This window comes from Pteronotus mesoamericanus, unplaced genomic scaffold, assembly GCF_021234165.1.
Source record: "Pteronotus mesoamericanus isolate MK-2021 breed Mesoamerican mustached bat unplaced genomic scaffold, CSHL_Meso_final contig_50, whole genome shotgun sequence".
Lineage (NCBI taxonomy): Eukaryota > Metazoa > Chordata > Mammalia > Chiroptera > Mormoopidae > Pteronotus > Pteronotus mesoamericanus.
The window spans coordinates 34,872,498-34,890,951 of NW_026555186.1; positions in this window are offsets into that span (position 1 = coordinate 34,872,498).

Below are 18,454 nucleotides of genomic sequence, written 5' to 3' on the forward strand. Positions count from 1 at the left end.
TGACAGATGTGAGGTGATAACTCAGTGTGTTCTAATTCACATTTGTCAGATGTTTAATGATGCTGAACATCTTTTCATATGCCCACTTGCCATCTGTATGTTCTCTCTGTAGAAGTGTCTATTCAGGTTCTTTCCCAATATTTTAAATTGGATTGTTTATTTTCTTGGTGTCGAGTTGTATGAGTTCTTTAAAAATTTTGGATATTAATCTCCCATCAGATGTATCATTGACAAATATGTTCTCCCATTCAGTGGGTTATCTTTTCCTTTTGTAGACGATTTCCTTTGCTGTGCCAAAACATTTTAGTTTGATGCAGTCCCATTTGTTTCTTTTTTTTTTTGTTTGTTTTCTTGCCCAAACAGATATATCAGAAAAAAGAAATATTGCTACAAGATATGTCTAAGATCTTACCACCTATGTTTTCTTCTAGGATATTATGTTTTTCAGTTTAATATTTAAGTTTTTAATTCATTTTGAGTTTTTTCATTTTTCATAATTGTGTATGGTAGTCTAGTTTCATTTTTTTATGTATCTGTCCAATTTTCCCAGCGCTACTTATTAAATAGACTATATTTACCCTATTTTATGTTCTTTCCTCCTTTTTCAAATATTAATTGACCATAAGGTATGAGTTTATTTCTGGGCTTTCTATTTTGTTTCATTGATCTATATGTCTGGTTTTATGCCAGTACCATGCTGTTTTGATTACTATATCTTTGTAGTATCATTTGATATTTTTTTTCTCAAGATTGTTATGGCTCTTTTTACTGCTCTGCATTGTGTAAATACTTGTGACAGCATGGATGGAAATGGAGACTATTATGCTAAGTGAAATAAACCAGGCAAAGAAAGACAAATACCATGCAATCTCACTGATAACTGGAATCTAATGAACAAAGTAAACTAACAAGAAAAACAGAATCAAAGGTACAGAAACATGGAATAGACTGATAGTTGTAAGAGGAGAAAGGAGATGTTGGGAGTGGTTGAAAGAAGGTGAAGAGATTAGATGGAGAACATATATGCATCACCCATGAACATGAACAATGGTGAATGGATTGTGGAAGGTTAGGAGGAAGGGGCAAAGGGGAAAAAATTAGGAGAACTGTAATAGCATAAACATTAAAAAAGCTACATATATATATGATTGCCATGGCTATTTGGGGTCTTTTCAGTTCCACATTAATTTTTGGAATATTTGTTCTAAATCTGTGTAGTATGCCATTGATATCTTGTTAGGAATTGTGTTGAATCTGTAGATCACTTTGGGTAGTATCGATATTACAGTGATGTTAATTCTTCTTATCAATGAACAGGGTGTGTGCCTCCACTTATTTGTATCTTCTTCAATTTCTTTTTTCAGTGTGTTATAATTTTCTGAATACAGGTCTTTTACTTCCTTGGTTAAATTTATTCCTAGGCATTTTATTTTATTTTATTTATTATTTTATTTTATTTTATTTTATTTTATTTTATTTTATTTTATTGATGCAATCGCAAATTGGTTGTTTTCTTACTTTCCCTGTCTGATAGTTCATTACTGGTGTATGAAAATGAAACTGATTTCTAGATATTTATTTTGCATCTTGTTACTTTGCTGAATTAATTTATCCGTTCTAGTAGTTTTGTGTGTGAGTGTGTTATCTTTAGGGTTCTCTATATACAGCATCATGTCATCTGCAAACAATGACAGTGTACTTCTCTTTTTTCAGTTTGGATTTTTAAAAAATTTCTTCTTGTCTAATGGCTGTGGTTAGGACTTCTAGTTCTATGTTGAATAGGAGTGGTAAAAGTGGACATACCTATCTAGTTCTCGGTCTTAATGGAAACACTAGTACTTTTTCTGCATTGTATATGATGTTGGCTGTTGGTTTGTCATATATTACCTTAATTATATTGAGGTATGTACCCTCTCCATTTTGCTGAGAGTTTATTGTAAATGGATGCTGCATTTTATCAAATGCTTTTTTTTTTGCATCTATTGATATGATCATGTGGTTTTTATACTTCATTTGGTTTATGTGGTGTATCATGTTTATTGATTTGGGAATATTGTGCTAACCCTGCATCTCTGAAATAAAATCCCACTTGATCATGGTGCCTGATCTTTTTAATGTATTGCTGGATCTGATTTACTAATATTTCATTGAGGATTTTAGTATCTATGTTTACCAAGGATATTGGACTATAATTTTCTTTCTTTGTAATGTCTTTATCTGGTTTTGAAATAAGGATGATGCTGGCCTCATAAAATGAACTTAGGGGTCTCTCCTCCTCTTGAATTTTTTGGAATAGTTTGAGCAGTATAGGAGTGAGTTCTTTGAATGTTTGGTAAAATTGAACGTGTGAAGTCATTCAGTCCAACTTTCGTTTGTTGGCAGTTTTTTGATTACTGTTTCCATTTCACTATATTTAATCTGTCTATTCAGATTTTTTTATTAAGTTTTGGAAGGTTGTATGTTTCTATGAATTTATTCATTTAGTCCATATTGTCCAAGTTGTTGGCATATAGTTGTTCATGCAAATGTAGTTTTTTGATACATGGTTTTCCATCCTGGTGAGAAGCCTGAACTTGATTTTCTTCCTTGTCATGTATGTTTGTATGTGAAGAGAAAGGGGACTGATTGGAAGAAGAATGATTATTTCAGTCCCAATATTTCCTCATAGACACATAATAATTGCTGTTAGCAAAGCACTTTTCTAAAGTTCAAAGCTATAGCATAAGTAAAATAAATGTGTATAGATATCAAGCCTTACAACCAGTAAAATTCAAACAAATATTCTTAAGTCACTCCTTAGAGATACACACAATTAATTGAAGACAGATAATTGCCTGTGTAATGGCTTCTTATATGCTAAGTACCTGTTTACAAATCAAATTATTCAATTTGGAGTCTCAAGTGTGTGCTGTATGCTCAATTAACCCCTTATAGCTTGCATAAACACCTAGTTTATAACCATGAGGGTTTTAATATTTTAAGATCATTTAAATTATAATACAAATTTATACAACAGAGAGTGAAGTAAAAACCTGTTATCATTTCCCAAGCTACAGGATGTAACATATCAAGTGTTGCTCAGAGTCATTTGCTGCTATTGTTTGAGGCTTATAGATTTATTTGTAAAACCCTTATTTAAATAAGTTCTTTATGAAAATGACACACTCTAAGAGATATTATAAAACATGTTTTATAAAAATATGAAAGGCAATTTTCTAAAGACATTTGACAGTGACAACCAAGCTGCTGCTAAGTGTGAAAAGTAGATATATTTTTCATTTAATCACTCATTCATTTGAAAGTTATCGCACAGCGTATGTAAAGTATCATGGAAAGTGCACTGAGAAAAAAGGTATGATCCCTGCATTTGACACGTGACTAGATGAATCTGATCCCTAACTCTAAATGCTGTAGGAGGCATAACCATGGTTATATGAGCTCAAATGCAGGAGTCACACAGGCTTTATAGCCAGCTCCATACCTCAGGAAATGAGGAAATACTTGTGTCATCGTTTTTAGCCTTAGTTTTCTTATTTCTATATGTGGACCATTACAGTACCATTGCTCGGGTAGTAATGTGAGAATAATAAAAGGTTTTGCATAATCCAGAAAGTCATAAAAAACAAAATATATTTTATTGGATAAGTTAAAATAAAACTGTTTCTATTTTGCCATGACTTAATTTCCATCATTTTTACAGATAAGTAAAAGGAGAGAGAAAAAAATTTCTATCACTTTCACAGATGAGTAAAACAAGACTCATAACTGGGTAATAAATGCCACAGGTACAGTAAAATTCTTTTGTAGGGAGAACAAAAATAATCAAGGATAAGATTATCATTCATTTGGTGAAATGGGATTGTTCTGTTGAAGGTTGTGTGAACATATGGCTAAATAAATGACCAAGAAATATGGTCAGAGGGCCCATTGTGGAATGTATGCAGTGCTTAACATTATATTCATCACTGTTTTATGGATTTGAGGCTTAGTTTAAAAGCAAAAATAAAAAAGCCTTTTGTAGAAAGAATATGGTAAACACCAGGAAAAATAATTTGAGGTTTTTTCCTTTGTCATTTATATTCTATTGGATTCTCCAACTTAAAACAAAAATGAAATGATTCTTCTCTCCAGATGAAAATCATCATATAAAATCTGGAAAGAAGGTAGAATGTATACCTATTCTATTTTTATATTGTCCTTTACAAAGGTTCTGTTTGTAATATAATTTAGTCTGCTTTTTAGTGGCAGTAAGTAAAAAGAAAGGTATATCCCTGGCATTGGTAGACCCAGGCATAGGAGGCTTGATAGAAGGTTGTTAATTCTGAACATCACTGATTTTAGTATTCATTTTGGTAACTGAATATTGAATGTTTGAATTGGGTGAAGTTTGCTAGTAAAATATATTCATTTTACTTGGCTTCTAAAATGCAATTGCATTATATGTGAGGCTTGTAGGCTCAGGAAAAACAAGGTTTTCAAATATGCTTCCTCTTTTGTTTCATTTCTTCTCTCTCTTACTGTCTTTTACTCTTTCCTCTCTCACTCTCCCCTCCTTTTTTTTTTGTTTGTGTTTCCAAAGAGGGATAAGCAATGTCCATTATTTACATTCTGTTCCCTTGAAAGGAAGAAACTCTTGAAAAAAGGATACTGACAGCTTATGCCCATGATGACTGGACTTACACATGTTTAATATCTGCTATAAAATAATTTTAAATAGAAAATACTGATGTTTTTGTCAAAAATTACCATGGAGCTGCCAAACTCTAATTGCATATGACCTTATTTTTGTGGTTACTTAGCAAATATATATTGAAAAATAACCGTACATTCATTGCATGCTTTGCACTGCTCTTGGAGAGTTATGGTTCCAAGGGTAATTGTAGTGATTCCAGCAGTGATTCAAGTATTAGGCTTCTGTGGCTCTTATGCATCACAGCCTTTTATGACTTGTAGACAGCCTTTGAGTATGCTTTTATTGTAGCCATTTTCTCCATGTTCAGCTCTATCTCTTTTTCATGCATTGAAGTTGTCAGCTGAAGTGTATTTCTTATATAGTCAAAACTAGAAAAGGATATGCCTATAATTCCATCAGATGTAAGAATATTTATAAAATATTATAAGTTGATTATTCATTCTTAAGAAGACAATATCATATTATAATAGTTTTTCAGAATAGTAGGCAATGGTGTTACTTCTGTCTGAAATAGTGGGAAAAATGGGGAAAATCTCATTGAGACCATCTATCTCATTTGGCACCCATTTCATCCCTTTGTATTATAACTCCTTTTTCCTTGTTTTTGGAAAGCAAATGTTACTTAGAACGTGGTGATAATGCAGAGAAAAAAATGTACGTACAAAAATTGAGAAATAAAACCAACTCATACAACTCAATAACAAAAAAAGAAATAACCCAATCAGAAATGGACAAGGGACAAGAAAAGACCTTTCTCCAAAGATGACACACAAATGGCAAACAGACACATGAAAAGATGCTCAACAATACTACTTGTTAGGGAAATGCAAATCAAAATCACACCAAGATACCAGCTCACTCCAGTCAGCATGGCTATTATAAAAAAAATCAACAAATAACATGTTGACACGAGTGTAGAGAAAAGGGAACCTTTGTGCACTGTTGGTGGGACTGCAAACTGATGCGGCCACTGTGGAAAACAGTACCGGGATTTTTCAAAAATCTAAAAATAGAGACACCTTACAACCCAGCAATTCTACTTCTTGATATTTATCCAAAGAATATGAGAATACTAATTAGAAAAGATATATGTGCCTTTATGGTCATTGCGGCATTATTTACAATAGCCAAAATAGGGAAACAACCTAGGTATTCATCAGATCAATGAATGGATAAAGAAAATGTGATTATATATATATTATTATTATTATATAATATAATGGTAGAACCAACATTTCTTTTAAAAAGTGAATCAGTTTCTGAGAAAAATGAGACTTGTTGCTAAAGGTGTTATGGCAACCTTCATATTAAGAAATAGACAAGCAAATTTGCAGAACTAGCACAGAGTAATGGTGTCTGAGTTTTCTAAAATAGCTGGAGTCACAGAATTTGACTGTCCTGATTTTTATTTCCTTAACAAAATATGATATTGGATTATCCTTAGCTTTTACGTTTTCTATCGCTTCTCATGAATATATAAAGAAACAATCTTTCACCAATCTAAAGAAAAAAAATAAAGATATCAACTTGCATTTTTCAACATATTTGCTAAATGAAATACATATTTTCCACATTCTCAAAAGTTAAGAAATGAAATTGGCATTTTTCATGTTTATCCACTTATAATTGTGTATCAGAATTTCTGAGTTCTCTTGTTTATTGGTAACAAGATAATGACAATCTTCTGTGTTTATCGTAATGTAGAAGTAAGGTCAATTTTAAGTCAAAGTATCTCTAACATACAAGTGATAGACATGTGCTCTGCATTTCTATAGCCACTGAAGGTTTCAGACGGCCTGATGGATTGTACAGGGCTCTCATCAGATTGCCTTTTGACAAAGTTATACATTGGCCTAAGGCTGGCTTTGGGATGCATGCTACTTTCTTACATGTTAGCATATACTAACAAACTGAGCTAACTCAGCAATTTTTAAATCTCTTTCATTTCATGGCACACATAAACTAATTACTAAAATTCTGAGGTACACCAAAATATACATATATATTTTGCAGATATGACAAAAAAACAGGTATAATTTTGATTCATTCACACCAGATGGCTATTGTTGTGTTGGCCACTGCCATTTTTTCACTTGACAGTTTAAGGGAATAGAGGTCAGTGCCCCTGCCTAAAATGTCAGACATTGCATGTTTTAAAATTTCTTGCAACACGCGCATTGAAAATACCCGAGCTAACGGCTAACTATTCTCATAATATGAATAAAGTATATACTTTACATCATGAATTTAGTGTTTTGGTCATTTGATTATTTTTGTTTTTTCTTGTTGGGTTTTAAGTAACAGATGCTTCTAAGAGAAACACAGATTATTAATTGCAAAATTCTTTTAAATTCTACTAGATTACAGTAATTCAAATATAGTATTAGTCTACATATGGCAATTACCTCTGGGAGAGTGGTGAGGTAGTCAGTACAAAGTGTTACGTGGGAAGACCTGGGGTAGGTGAAGATTCCTGGGTTCTGCTGGATCACATCTATATATTCAGGTACACACATTAAACAACTTTCTGGAAGGGAAGCACCTTGTCTTATTCCTTTTTATATTCCTAAAACACACAAAACAACATATTTCAAGTAGTGGGAGCTTGAGATATGCTGACTGACTGAGAAAATTTCTAGTTATGTAGAAGTTCTAGAAAAGATCTTATCTGAAGAGATTTCCTGGAATTAGTTTTCTCAGTAAAACATCTGATAAATTTATTTATTATTATTTGCCCTCTACCTTCCCAGATCTCCAAATATAGTTACAACCATTGTAATTTAATTTTATCAGAAAAGTCAGAAATAGGGTATTTTGATATCTCAGTTGTTTTATGGTATAAACTTTTTATATATATTAGTGACTTTTCACATATCAGATATACAACAGAATACATTTAATATTAAAATTATAGTATGAAAGGTGAAATTGTCTTAACAGAATTACAATTTAAGCTCTTAGATTGTTGATGGGTTACCATTATAAATATCAATTATCCCGTTATAATTCAAGAAGCCAAGAACATTTATTAAGCTCTCAGTATATGACAAACAGCACGTGAAGTATTTAAGACTAAATAGATGGTCAGTAATTGCTTTCATTGTTACGTCTCTACAGTGAAATATAAAAAGATAATTTTTCATAGAAGTTTTTAAATTTTTGATTTTTTTTTTGTATGTGCAGTATTTACTGCCTTACTCTAATATTTCTTAGGAAGATTTACATCTTTCATTTTGGTAATTGCATTTTTTACTTTTTTTTATAAATGATTTTATTCCTTTACAGATTTTTAACTTGGGGAAGATTTTATATTAAGATATGTGGCACATTTTCTAAATCCTGCTTTCAAGTGGGTAAGATTCTTGTTATGGACCATTCTTTATTGATATTAATTTTTTTCCTGGGACCCCAAATTGATTATGAGAATAAAAACATTATTCATCAACCAGTGATTTAGGTAGTGATGCTATTTTTATATTTTTATTTAACATTGTTCAACCATATATTTTATAGAACCAACAATGCTGGGAATGTTCACAAGAAGTATATGCTTTGTTCTTAACAAAGAAAAATTCCGTGAGATGGGCTCAACAAGATAAAAATATTTTGAAAAAAGAAATAATAGTAGTAATTTGTTCCCTGACAGAACCTAATGGGTTCTGTCAGGGAACCCATTTGCTCACAATCTTTTGCATTAATTTACTCTCTCAAAGTCATTCTTATCCTGTTCTGCTAATATAAAAATGATACAATTTTTATATCATTTCCTTTAAAGCAGTTACATATCTATTTATACTATTTGGAAAACAAGACAACTATTTAATAGATCAATAAATATTGTTTGAAGAAGGATAATCTTTTCTTTTACATTTTTTTGAGAGAAAATGAGGCCAAATGTATACTGAAATGTTTCTATGAGTCATGAGATAACCTGATAACCTTGAAGTTGCAACAGGATAAATGAAAAGAACATGAATATCTTTAATGTATGAACTGTTTCCAAGTTGTAGCTATCTTTATCAACAAGGAGTTTTTGGAAATTTTCACTTATAGCTACACCCTGACCTACTGTTTTTTTATACTTGGAAAATATAGTTATCACTTTTAAACAAAAAAAAATCATAAACTCACAGTATTAACATAAAATATAAAATATTTTAATTACAATTGTACTTAAAATAGTAGAAAATAATAGCAGATATAAGTCCCTTATGCTTATAGCTCTTGCAAAATCATAAAGCCAAACAATCTTTAAAATTAAAAATATAAACTATAAAAACAATAACATTCAAATTAGCAATATCAGTTTTGTTTGGCAAATAATGTTTTGCTGAAACTAAATTGTCTTTCATGATGTGAGTAGTAGCTTCTTAGGTATAGGCTTTTCCAAATTGTCATAAAATTTTAATTTCAAACTACACTAAGATTTTTATGTGTAAAACAGTGACAACATTTGCTGTTCTCTTGGTATGAGTTGTGTTATCGTGTCTACGCCTCATTAGCTAATGACAGAGTAGTACTGTTGCCAACTCAATCATGTAATAAGCACAAACTGGCCACTCAACTAGAGTGATATCTGGCCTTAGGCAGCCAGATGATCCAATATACACTTAAAATAATTTTTAGGGTTTTATTATTGGCAACTCAGGAATCTCTAAGAAAATGCTTTGAAAATCTCAGCCTCAGAACTCAGAGTAGGATTATTAAATCATTATAAACATAATATAGAAAAAAGAACTTTAAAAAAGCTATCACCTATTGGACTAAATACATATCAATAGACAATGTCCTGAAAATAAAATAAAATACAAAAACAAAATAGAAAATTCAGCAAACATAGAATATCAAAATTAAAAATTAAAATTAGAAATATAGATGCAAGCAAACTGAACTTATAAAAATGAAAACTCTGAAAGAGCAGTTACCGTGTGGTTTCTTTATATATTTTTTTCTCTTAGAAAGGCAAACAAAGCCAGGCTCATTTCACGGATGATGCTGGAAAGAGAATGCTGTCGAAATGAAGGTGGGCTGGGATTAGGACGAAATGCAGAATAGCTGGTACTTAAAGAAGAGTACGCTAATTCTAATCAATTCAGGATCCAAAACAAATTGAGGTAGGGAGAAAAGGTCAATTATGTACAAAATTCTTTTTTGGAGATTTCATTTGTTTGGCAGCCAAGTCTTTGTCCTTTGATGAGGAGAGGGTGCCTTCGTGGTGTTCAGCAGGAGGGTTACCTCCCTAGAAGCCCACACTGGTGTTTTCCTTCCATGGCTATGGGAATGCTAGTTCAATTGTGGTGTAATACAGAATTTTTGTAGTGATATCAACATTACGAGGGTTTAACCAGATTCTTTTTAAAAATTCTTTTCTCAAAATGTAAATATTAGGTTGATATTTGGATTACTATTACAATTTAAAACAAAATCAATTTTCAAACATTTTACTGGACAAATCTAGTCCCAAACTTCATTTCAACTGAAGTAAAAGGTAAAGTAATCATGGAAACCTAAAAAATATGTGTATCTGACATTTGCTAAATGTGCAAACCTTAAAAAAATTTCTTTGTTTACTTGTGCAAATAAACTTTCCATTTTTAATAATAAAATCAATAACCATAATAATGCAATATAACTATCATTTTGTGTTTCCTCCTTATGTGTTTGCTTAAATATTTTCACATAGACAGAATCTGTCCTTTGTATTCTCTTGTTCCTTTGAACAACATATCATAAGCAGTTTTCATCTTACTATATAGCATTATAATCAGAACTGAAACAAACTTTTCTCACTAAATTTTATTATAAATATTAGATTTTCGGAGAAGCCAATAAATATTGAAAAGATAAACAGAAGTCCCATATCCAACCACTGAGATATTGTTGTGAACATTTTCATTTACAGGTATTAGAGTTTTTTTCTTAAAAACATATATGAATATATGCATATTTGTAAGAATTTATATTGGTTCTCCCCAAACATCCACTTATTGACACATGGAGCTATTGTTTGAACCTGCATTGAGAATTAGATCTGTGCAGTGAAATGGATGGACTTTAGAAAATACATTGTTCAGATCTTATGCTTCATGGATCATAGCCGGCCGACAGTTCCAGCTACCGTCTTTGGTCGTATCTAGTGCTCCCACTTGTCCTGACACTCTTAGAACTTTACTGCTATTTGAGACTCTTCCTGTTGAATCCTCTTTCCTTTCCTCTCTATTCCCCCAGGTCTCATACTTGTATTGTATTCTAAACACTCTCCCTGCCTACTCTGTTTCACTTTTATCTTTCATAGGAATTTCCCCACTATGTTTATTATTCATGTAATCTCGACTTGGTGTTCTCTTCCAAGAGTACTCAAGGTAACACAGGAATGTTCTACACCTTCTCCCAGAGGTTCCCAGGAGGAACTGGGCCAGGCATCCAGAGTAATTACTAACATGCCATTAACATACCCTGTTTTGAATACTTTCCATTCCACATTTCATATTCTTATTCCTCTACCCATTTTCTCCTGAGATTAAATTGATGTGGGTGGTTTTAAATTAAATTCACCCAGTCTTGATACTAATTTCAAAGGGTAGAACCTGATTCCTTTCTCCTTACGTGTGAGCTTGAATAAACTCCCCTTGTCTAATGATAGCAGAGATGATGGTTGACATTGCTAACAAGCCAGCAAGGGAACTAAGGCCTCCATCCAACAGCTATGTTTGTGAGCCCTGTGGGAGCAGATCCTCTGACTCAGTTATGTCCTTACATGATGGCCAGGCATCTTGACTGCAACCTCAGGGGATACCTTGAATCGGAACTGCTCAATTAGGCCATTTTTTATACTCCCAATTCTCAGAAACTATGAAATAATAAATGTATGCTGTTTTAAAATGCTGTGTTTTCAGTAATTTTTATACAATAGACAAGTAATATACCCTTAAATTTTCCAAATATATTCAAATCTTTTTGTCAGGATCAGCTTCTGGAGGAATACTCACATACATACTCGCAAACACATAGCTACATAATGTAGATAAGATTCTGGGTATATGTAGATTTCTCATATTGTTCAAATGAACCATTTAGTAATAAGATTTATTTTTTACTGTTAACATATTTTGAATAATTTTCAAAGATATCTACATATATAGCATTATTATTAGTTACTCATAGTATTCTATTATTACAATGTCTCATAATGTATCCTTTTCTATGAGAAATTGAAATTGTTTCTCATTTGTAGGCTCTTGGTGCCTCCTTATAAAAATAAAAAAAATATATAACTAATTGATAATCACTGATTAAAAATGTAAAACATTTAAATCACTTGTGCCCCATTCTGTAACATAATTTATAATTATCTTGCAACTGTAATTAGTGTAAAGGACAGATGGTAAAGGTTTTAAATGATGTGTTTATTAAAATCACGTAGGCTGCCAAATAATTTCTCACCATCACAAGCGTCTGTTCATTAGCTGATCCATGAGAAAGGGTCGATGAAATTCGAAGGTGGTCAGGCAGACTAATCAGTAGCTCTTGTGTCTAAACAGAACATGTGCATTTTCTATCAAAGGGATAGAAAACAATGCCATAGCCAATGGTAACTTAAAGTTTTAATTTTATCTTACTTAAATATGATAAAATGCTCTAAGACATCACAGATTATTCATTATTTTTCTATAGAAAAGTAATAAAAGATAAATAAATAATGTAGATCATATCCTGAGTATATGTAAGCTTTTCATATCAGTATGGCACATCTGCTTGAAAGTAGATCATATTGCAAATAGTCTTAAGCATAAAGAAATTTTAGAATTAGATTAGGGAAACAACTCCTAGAAACTGAGGAAAAGGATTCACTAGACATCATAGACAACTGAAGGCGAGGACTCCAGTGCCATCAGTTTATTTATTTCCTGATTAATTTTCTCTATATACAGGTAGGCTTGCTCTAATTTTTGGTCTATAATATTCCTAAGCAACAGTGAAACAAAAGTAACAGTTATTGAGTATGTAATAAGCGTCAGGCACTCTACATATATTTTACCCTAAGTAATCCTCACAGGAACCTAAAGAGATAAGTACTTTTGTTATCACCAACTTAACACATGTGGAAACTGAGACAGAGGTTCATAACTAACCTGTAGTTATACATTTATTATATGATAAAGAAAAGAATCAAACTTAGCCAATCTTATTTAAGAGGCTCAGCTTACTGCTTTTTTTTCACACTGCAGCTGGCTGAATATGAAGTTTAAGTTTAGATGAAATGTATTCCTTGCCATGGGATGGATCATATCTCCACATTTAATTCAGTTAACCATGGCTAGAAGATTGAACCTCACTATGTTCAACTGGCATTTCCTCTTGAACCAATGGGGATAATGGGATCAGTGGAGAACTTTTCTAGAAATAAATGTGTGTGGTACAAAGCAGAGACTAGGAGACGGGGAACTCCCCAAATAGGAATTATCTTCTGGAGGGCGAGCCCCTTGTAGTCCAGGCTTCTCCCTTTAGGTTAGTGTTCTAGGAACCCACCTGCATCAGTGTACCAGCTGGTACTGTTGTGAGAGGCTGCACTGAGCTTCAGTGAGTTTTCTTTGAAGACTCTTTAAATGCATTTGCCCATTTCATAATGGGAAATCAATGAGCACACATGTCCACACCGCATTGAGTGTTCAGCAGCTTTTTACCAGAAAATGGCATGAGCCCTGTGCCACAACCTCCCTATTCACCTAATCCTGCTCCAAGTGACCATTTTTGTTTGCTTGTTTCCCCAGATGAAAAAAGTCCTCAAAGGGAAATGTTTTCCCAATTTGGAGGAGGTGGAAAAAAATGGCAGAACCACTAAAAAACATCAAAATTGATGACCTGAAAAACTGTTTTGAGCAGTGGAAAAAACATCTCGATAAATGTATTGCACCAAATGAAGAGTACTTTGAAGGTGACTGAAGTTAAACATATAAGAATAAATACACAATTTTTTATAAATAACTTCTGGGGTTTTTTGGGTCCCTTTCCATAAAACAAATGATAAAATATAGAAAAATGCCACATTTTTGCTAGATATAGAAGAGTAAATAATAACCTTTTTTGGTTTCAATAGATAATTAAGTAATACACAAAATGAGTCCATAGTGATTAAAGAAAAAAGTGTGATTTTTTTTAATCTGAGAAGTACAATGACAACAGATTCAATTTTAGAAGCTTAATTTTTTAAATGAGTATCTTATAATCAGGAAGTATTCTTTTCCATGACTCAATTTGAGAGTTAAAAGGCACAAATCTCTATAATATTAAACATTCTTTAGAGTTATAATTGATGCTGGATAGACGGTTTGTAAGAAGATTCAAGGTGAATTTATGGCATGGTCAAAGTTTCAGGATGAATTACAGTGAGAGGGAAAAAAATTATACCCTTTATATATCCACCTATGGAAATGCCTATCCTCAATGAGAATTTCTTAAGTGGTGAGAGTTTCGTGCCAATACAGCCATGTGCTCTTCCACTGTTTCCTTAGTATCCAAGAGAATGATTGTATGTATGTATGTATGCGTGTGTATTTGTTAGGATTACATTTTGACCACAAAGAGAGAAAAAATGTGATCAGCAAAGTAAGATTTCACATTGGAAACTGAAAATTGGTCTAGATTGTCTATTTATTTCGATTTGATATTTTTTGATAGCCTGTTATTTTTTCCTGGTGATGGCCATATTTATCCATTATTTAATGAAATTTAATAACAATGTGGATAGAATATACATGTAGTAGAGATAAACTTACACTGTCACAAGTTATTATTTTTTGAAATGAAAGTAGAATCTTAGCAATCTGGACACATTAGAAAAAGTTCAAAATTTAAATAAAGAAAATAAATACAATTTCTAAAAATAAAATGAGTTGAATTTGAAAAGCATAATTTAAGATGAAAAGAAGAGGTTCTTTTTTCCCATCTTCTTTCGTTTGTTTTGGGGATCAAATTGAAAAATGTATGACACAAAACTAGTATTTAACTTCAAGCCTGTGATCCCAATACAATTCTTTTATTTACAAAAAGTCAGAACATGACTTAGACTCAAATATGACTCAAAAATTAACACTCTCTTTGATATACAGTTGAGCCAATTTTAAACTTTGGGTTTGTAAAGAGAATAGAACTTTGTATGCTTAGATTTTCTCTACTTACTCCTGAAATTGTACCAACAGTAACACTACCTTTTCTCCATGAGAAATTCCATTGATTTTCATTTTCCATGAAAATCAACTTATACCAACAACTTATACCAAAATTTAGCACCTTAACAGACACTAATGATCTTATTCTCTTTATGAGTCAGATATCAGGTATGGACTCTCTGATTCAGGGTCTCAGGAAGCTGCAATTAAGGTTTTGCCTAGGGCTGCATTCATCTCAGGGTTCTTCGGGATCAAGATCCCCTTTCAAAGCTTACTCAGTGTTGAAAGAATATCACACTTTGCAAACTGTTGAATGAAATCCTCAGGTTTTTTGTGACCTTATGGCTGTCTCCATCAGAGCAAGTGTGTGAGAAGAGGCAAAGAATACCAGAAAGATGAAAGTCTAAGTTTTTTATAAATGAATGTTAAAGGTGACATCACATCACTTTTGTTGTATTCTATTGAGCAGAAGCAAATCAGTAGGTCCAGCACACACTGAAGGGAGGAGACTCCACAAAGGTGTGAGTATCAGAAGGGAGGAGTCATTGGGAGGCATTGTAGAAGGCTGCCTACTGCACCCATTCTGTACCTCTGTCAACCTGGCATTATCTTAAATACTTGGGGAGATTTTATTTATTTATTTATTTACCCTTTTTATTGTGAACTAATTTTAGATTTAGAGGAAGGTTGCCAAGAATAAAATATCTAGGAATAAATTCAACCAAAAGACCTGTACACTGACAACTATAAGACATTTATGATGAAGAAAACATAAATAAATGGAAAGATATTCAGAGCTCATGGGTTGGAAGAATTAGTATTGTTAAAATGACCATATTATCCAAAGTAACCTACAGATTCAATGCAATCTCTATCAAAATTACAATGGATTATTCACAAAAATAGAATGAACAGTTCCAAGATTTCCATAAAAACTGCAAAAGATGCCAAATAGCTCATGAAATCCTGACAAAGAAAAAAGCTGAAGGTATAATATGTCCTAATTTCAAACTGTATCATAAAGCTATAGAAAAAGAAAATAATATTGGCATAAAAACAGATACAAAAATCAGTGGAATAGAATAGAGACCCAGAAATAAACCCATGCTTAACTGTCTATCTATGGCAAAGATGCCAAGATTATACAATGAGTAAAAAATAATAAATAAATAAATGGTGGTGGAAAAACTGAATAGCCACATATAAGAGGGTGAAACTGGACTCCTCTCTTACATAATATATCAAAATAAAGAAATGTACATAAAACCTGAATCCATAACACTTACAGAAAGAAACATAGGTGTCTATGTTCCTTCACGTTGAGGTTGACAAATTTTTCTTTGGAGGAAGGGATATGACACCAAAGGCAAAGACAACAAAAGACAAAAATAAGCAAGTGGAACTAAATCAAACCTTAAAAATTTTGTACAGCAAAGGAAACAACTTACAGAGTGAAAAGGTAATCTACAGAATGGGATAAAATATTTGCAAAGTATTTATCTGCGAAGTGATTAATTTTTAAAATATATAAATAATTTTTACAATTTAATAGAAAAGAACAATCTGATTAAAAAATGAGCAGAGGATCCGAATAGACATTTTTCCAAAGAAAACATACAAATGGCCAACATGTATATGAAAAGATGTTTAACAGCAATAATCATCAGGGATACACAAGTCAAAACCACAGTGAAATGTCATCTCACATCTTTTTAGAATGACTATTATAAATACAGACAAGAAATAAGAGTTGGTGAGGACATGGGAAAAATAAAGAACCATTGTGCGATGTTTGGAGGAATGTAAATTGACAAAATAACTATGTAAAATAGTATGAAAGTTTTTCAAAAAATAAAAAATAGACATCATATGATCCAGCCTTTTTACTTCTAGGTATTTATCCCAAAGAAATGCAATCACTATCTTAAAGAGATAGTTGCAATGTACATTGCAGCATTATTTCTAATAACCACGATATGCAAACAACCTAAGTGTCCAAATGAATAAAGAAATGTTGTGTATACATACAATAGCCATGCAGAAGGAAAAATAAACTAAAAAACCTGCCATCTGCAATGGCATGGAAGGGTGTTTGCAGAAATTAGGTTTAGTAAAATAAGTCAGAGAAAGACAAATACTGTGTGATAGCACTTACACGTAGAATATTAGAAAATCCAGATTTTATAGATACATATAACAGATTGATCATTGTCCAGAGGTAGAGGTAGGTGGTGGGCAAAATGGGTGAAATTGGTTAAATGGTATAAACTTGCACTAAGATGAGCACATCCTGAGGATATGATGTATACCATGATGACTATAGTTAATAATAATGTATTGCATATTTGAAATGCTAAGAGCTCTTAAATGTTTTCATTGCTCACACACACAAAATTAGTAATTAACATGGTGATGGATGTTAACTAAACATATTGTAGTGATTATTTGGCAATATATACATATATTAAATCATGTAATACTTAAAACTAATGCAATCTTATATGTCAATAATACCTCATTAAAAATAAATAAAAATTGTCATACTATTTTAAAGAATTCATTGATATTCACCATCATGTTTAAATTAATATTAATTCATTATTTGAGGTCTGTTCAGAAAGTATCCAGCTATGTAATATGAAAAATAGAGGTTTTTAGTGAAAAAGATATGATACAAGAAACAGTGTACATGACACAATAACACCTCAGTCCCCTTCAAAGTAGGCTTAGGGCCTCACACAGCTCTTCCAGTCGCCATCAGCTGCCCCATTGTATTTTCCTGAATTTCATCCACAGTCTGAAATCTGTTCCCTTTCAAAGGTGATTCTTGTTTTGGGAAAAGCCAGAAGTCACATGGTGCCAAACCTGGGCTGTAGGGGGCTGAGTCACCTTGGTGATTTGTTGTTTCACCAAAAATCTCTACACAAGACATGATACATGGGAGGCACATTGTCATGATGAAGTTGTCAATCACCAGTTGCCCATTCTGAATCATTGCAATAGTTTCCACAGAAGAATGTTGAAGCTCCTTGCAAAATTTGATGCAGATTTGTGGCACTATTCACCCATTTTCAATGCGATGGCCACGCAGTACACATATTTACTCAATGGTGTCTACCATCCCCACTGACCAGTACAGTGAGGTTGTCATTGTTCACACATGCACATTCCAGTCCACTCTCCTCAGCTGCCAGGTTACAATGATGTCGTACAAACTGGTCTCATTATATAACAATGGCTGGACTTTTTCCAGACAGACCTCTTATAACTATAATACCATTATCAAGACTAGAAAATTCATGCTGTTACAATGTTGTAAGATGAACTGCAGAGCCTACTCAAATATTTTTCATCTAATTTTTCATCTAATATAATTTTTCTGTCTCAAGATCTTATAGAGGGTCCTGCATTGTATTTAATTATTATTTATCAAATTTTATGATCAAATTCTATGAGAAAAGACCAGGACACACAGTGGGACCCACATGGGAACAACTGAGAACACCCAAGCCTTTGTCCAAGTTGAGTTCTCAGCCAACATCCCACAGCATGATAGTGAATCATCTTGGAAAAAGATCTTTAATTCTTAGTT